Raw genomic sequence first — 5,933 nt, 5'->3', positions numbered from 1 at the left:
CTTTAAATGGTGTTTAAAAGGAAATATCGGAAATATTGTGTTAAATTCATATGGAGTTCAATTAATTAAACAGGTATGCTAATTTATTTTCATCGATTATATTCTCTTTCGAAGACAGTCAGCTATATTACGTATCCCGGTCGGCCTATCGTCCGTCATTCTTGACCAAAAAATGCAACAGAACAACAATAAGCTGGATATTTCAAAACATACGATTTGTACAGATTGAAAGTTTGCGTTTTGACAAACTTGGGAAGTGCCGCTAGAATCCCGAGTTAAGCATGGTTGTACGAAAAATCTCGATTCATATGTATAAAATTCAAAACAAAGGGTAAGGTTTAGTGCGAATATGTGGAATAAATATTTTACGTACAAGATATTTGGATTCTGGCAGCACTTTTTAGACAAAATAGATGTTTTTCAGCTATATTACACACTCAAAGAAATTATCAAACTCCGGGGTATTGTTGTTCTGTAAGCCTTTTTATTAAGGAAAATTTTGCTATTAATAGAAGTCACGTGATGCCGTGGCGGTGATGCACGTCTTTGTGTTAGACACGCTTTTATCTGTATGCAGTAGTAAATAACAGTTTTCGTTTATCAGTGGTTTTGGTAATTTATTAAACAAAATTTTTTTCAAAAAGTCTAAATTTCCCGAGAAATTACTTATATGCTTCCTTAACATACCCGCGTTATATTTAGCCTTAGTTTACTTGCGTAATATCAGAGTATTGGTTTCTTACACAGGAGTTCTCTCGATCATAAAGGTTCTAAGGATATAGTTTTTGTCACATTCCTATTCCATGTAGCTTGGTAATAAAGAAAACCTTGCTGTTAAGTCAAGCAATTGACGTGCGACGCCCATCGACATTTAACATCCCTTAAATGTTGTTTATAAATGCATATGGCATTCGAACCTTACTTTTTATTTTGCCAAAATGAAAAAAAAATAAATGTTCCCATAATAATGAAATATCCAAAAAGATTTGCTTGACAACCATTACATATACGAGGTAAATTACACAGTACATGCATACACTTTATTAACTCTTTACAACTTACTGAACTGTTATGCAACATACACCTCATGTTCACCGCATAGAAATAGAAATTTACCATTTCCACGCAAGCACCTTATAGAGTGGTACACATTTCTTTAAAGTTTAGAGTAAATAAAATGCGTGACTGCGGGGAAACGATATATGAGCGACTGTGGGTAAGGGAGTTAAGCATGCACCATTTCATTGAAATATAACTTGTACAGAGAGATGACTTTATTTCTATATATTGATTTACGTCAAAAAATAGAATACAATGAATGCGAAAACCTTTCAAAAAATTCGTAAACTTTTGTCATTACATTTCATTTGACGTCAATTCATAAACAAGTTTAATAGGCATAATTTAACAATAATTTCAAGAAATATGAGTTTTAAGAAAAATATGCATCTATACCTTAATAAAAGTCCAAATTATTCAGAAAAGAAAATTAAAGTGCATAGTTAGCTTTGAAAGATTTTTTTATCAATACGCATAATTATTTTTAGACACTCTTTTATACCTTTAGACTGCACATAAACAATATTCTTTTTATAATAATCTTTTGACAATAATAATTTTTAACATTAATAATAAGTGTACTTCTCTCGTTCAATACAATTCACATAGTCACTACAGAAATTAGTATTCAGATGAACTAAACAAACCTCAGCAGAATTGAAACAATGAAATAAATATATGAAGAAATAAGTTGTAACGTAAATATCTCTTTAATTACAAATGACTTGTTCTATCAGGTAAACTAATTTTGGAATATTCCGATTTACCCAGGATTCATAAAAGCTTTAAAATTGACTGTTGAATTCTTCGGCAAATTTAAGATGTTTTTGGTAGTTCTTGTTTTTTCTATTCAAACGAAAAGATGTGGTTCCGTTTCGTTCCGCAAAGTACCGATACCCGTGTGGATATTGGTAATTTGCGGAACGGAACGGAACAAGATTTGAACATTTTGAAAAATTAATATTGTTTCTTTCCTCTTCTTTTCAATATATAATTGGTGTTTAATTTACTTACAGAAAACTGTGTTTCGTTCCGTTTCGTAAATACTAATACCCACACGGATATTGGTATTTAGCGAAACGAAACGGAACCAGAGGATGACCATACTGGCAAATCGCTACAACTCTCTTTACCTTTAGACTGCATTTGAAGCATATTCTTTTTTAATAAAAATCTATTGACAGTAAATATTGAAAGAAAAGCATTACTAATTTTTTACATCAATGATAGGAGTACGTCTCTCAATCAATGCAGCTCACATGACCACTACAGATGACACAGCATATCAAAAACTCAACAACAGAATAATTCATAAGTTATATACATTTTTTTATGATCCTTTTCTTCAGACACTCGACGCTTTTTTGGGGTTGGTTTCCTATGATATAAAATGGCAGAATAATTTGTAACAAAGTAACGTATTATATTCATTTTTTTTAAAATACAATATTTTCATTTTTATACCCCTCCCTAGGGTGCCTAACAACTGGTTCAGTCCCGTTCCGTTTCGCAATTTTGTTTCGCACTCAGGAAACCTATTATTTTTTTAAGTAGAGTACGCTCTGAAAGCGATTATTACATTGATTTAAAAGATAGAATAGATAGGATAAATGTAAAGCATTATAATCATTTATTACTATTGAAACTTTAAAAAGTATTATTGATTGTACAAAAATATATTTCAATTATATATGAAATTATATAATGTTTATAAAAAGCTCAAAACATTTACAGGAAAATAATTCTTTTGATTAATTTAGTCATTTTTATCATACAGAATTTCAATATAGCAAATAAATTATAGCAGAAACATTTTTGTAATCATTATTTAACCTGATACATTATTACATGTATACCTGATTTAAGATATGAATGCATTACATATGTGTTGATTTCTAGTATTGTGTATACAAATTGTCATTACGTAATTTTCTTTTAAAAACTCATAGTATTACAAATATGGAGGAAAATGTCCATATAGAGCATAATGATCGGCATCATTACCAGATCTGTCCTTTGTTTTAATGTCAACACCGAGAGCAATAAGATGATCCATTATCATACGACTATGAGCTGCATAATGAAGTGGTGTACACCCTGCTAGGTTTTGTCGATTAACTAGCTCTTGAACCAAGGGGTTATCGGATTCTATAGGTAAGAATTCTTCAAAACAAATGTGCTCATCTGATATTAAGCAGGTATAATGCAGGAAGGTATTTCCTAGAATATCTGTACCTGATAAAAAATTGAGATATTCGTGCGTTTTAACTCGCTTTGTACAAATGTTTTCAATTATTTGATTTCTATCTCTCCTTAAAAACAGAAGTGGCCAAATTTCCAACCGAAAGATGCTTCGATCGAAAATTGTAGATCTACACCATGCATCTAAATACTCTGCTTGAGTGATCCAATTACGTTCACTCGTTTCCTTACGTTCTGAAGAGAGACAAGGTATCGTGGTAATGTGCAAGCTCCACAATTCATCGGGAAGTTTTGCTAAAATAATATTATACAGCTCCAAATACGTACCGTGATTTAAAGCTTCTGTAACTATTTTGTCAAATGCAGGCGTACCAATGTAATTGTTATGATTTCTAAAATTACTATACACTGTATTTCTCAATACTCCTCGAACAGTGTCATGATTGCCATGATTAAAAGCTATTTCCAATAGACTTTCTCTATCTTTATATTGTAAATGTACAGGCACACCGAAATTCAAATCAGGAATCATTTTCAATAATTTCTCTACATAAACAGTGTTTCCTTTCTCACACGCGCTTTGAAATTCTACAAAAATTACAGTTTTAAGCTTGTTTTTTGTTGAAAGTAGTTTGGTTATCCTGTAATACATATTGTGAATCGCGTAAAAGAAAGCACTGTGTCCTTCGTCGTCTATTGCTTCTAATAAATCAGACTGATCAAGTAGACTGTCAACCCAGTGTACGTTTTTCATAATTGCTGCCAAATGTAGTAGTGACTTTCCCTCTTCATTTCTGAAATTAAGCACGACATTCTTATATTTGTCCAAAAACCGATTAATGTCTTCTTTTTGTTTTAAACTTCGTAACAAATACATATAATTTCTTTGATGAAAATAAGCACCTCTCTCGAGCAGTTCCTCAGCTATGTTATAATTACCATTTGTAATTGCCATTGTTAGAGCATTTACTCCTTCGCTTGTTTCGTCATTAATATTTGCCCCATATTTTAATAATTCCTGAACAAAAATCTTATCAGTTTGGCACCCACACAAAATTAATGGTGTCAAATCATTCTCATCTCTCGCATTCACAACTGCACCATTGGCTAATAAGAAAGAAAGCATACATTGATTGCCACTTTTTACAGTTATATGTAAGGGTGTCAATCCAGTTTTGTCTGTAATATTAACATTTTCACCACTTTGCAAAAGTGTTGTCACTATATGAGTATGTCCCATAAAGCAAGCTAAATGAAAAGGAACGAAACCTTGTATGTCTCTAGCGTTGATATTCGCACCTTTCTCTACAAGTAGGTTTACTGTGAAAAGATGGCCGATTAAGCATGCTATATGTAAAGGTGTGTGACCTCTTTTGGAGCGTGCATTAACATTGGATCCGTAATGAATAAGTGTTTTGACTACTTTTGGAAAATTTCCTGCACAAGCCATATGTAAAGGGGAACAATTGTTGATGTCAGCTGTATTTATCCTGATTTTATTCTTAATGAGAATATCTATAACTTTTTCAAGGTTCTCTGAAGCCTCATGATGAGAATGAATAAACGTTTTGGATTTAGCATTGACTACATAAGGAAAATTAAAAGTGTAAGTTTTTACCTTCGTTTTAGGCATAGCTTTACCTAGACCTCGATCGTTGGAAAAAGCATTCTTTATTCTACCTTCAATTTCGTCTATTTCATTCGAAAAGAATTTCTCAGAATTCTTTGTTTGTAATGCGTAATGAAGAGCTGTTCTCCTTAAGCAATCAATTGCATTTATTTCTGCATTGTTCATGAGTAGAATTGAAACATTTTTCGCATAACTGATCTGAGGCGCAATGAAGAGGCGTTTGTTTATCATATGATCGAATATTTGGAATTGCTCCTTTGGAGATCAGTTCAGTAACAAGATTTGGATGTCCATGTGCACAGCTAAAATGGAGAGCTGAAAAACCTCTGAAATTTTGAAAATTTACCTGGGCTCCGTGATCTGTAAGTATAGAAATAACATTTGTATGCCCGTTTACACAAGCTTTCAACATACCATCTTGTAGTTGTTGCCTCGATACTTCCTTCATTAATAACAGTTTCAATATACAACACTTTCCATGAAAACAAGCAAGAGAAAAAGGCGTTTCGCCATTCTTAGAGGTTATGTTGATATCACATCCATTTTCAATAAGAAACTGAGCAGTTTTCATGTGCCCTGCAGAAATAGTTTTGTGTATTAGTGTCAATCCATGGGTGTCACATACATTTATATCTGCCCCGTTACACAGAAGTTGATCAACAATAGCCGTAAAATCATTGATGCATGCAAGAGAAATTGGCGTTTCTCCATCATTATCTTTGATATTAGCATCAGCGCCAAAGGAAAGTAAGGTTCGAATGACTTCTTCATTTCTCTCTTGACAGGCCCCATGAAGAGCTGTAATACCATCTTGATCTTGGTAGTTCAGAAATGCCCCATGTTGAAGAAGATATTGAACAATTTCGGTATGTCCGTATAGACTGGCCACTACTAATGGTGAAACTTTCTCATTTAAAAACTGAAATTCTGAAGTTAAATCAGCTAATGAGATCACTGCAATCTGTATCAAAAATTCTAATATGTCTAACTTTCCAGTTATACAAACGAGCATAGGGATCGGAATAAGTGTAACTAGACAATG

This window comes from Saccostrea cucullata, unplaced genomic scaffold, assembly GCF_032062105.1.
Source record: "Saccostrea cucullata isolate Sc308-1 unplaced genomic scaffold, CSIRO_AGI_Scuc_v1 ctg12457, whole genome shotgun sequence".
NCBI lineage: Eukaryota > Metazoa > Mollusca > Bivalvia > Ostreida > Ostreidae > Saccostrea > Saccostrea cuccullata.
Note: the sequence above shows the minus strand (reverse complement) of the source record.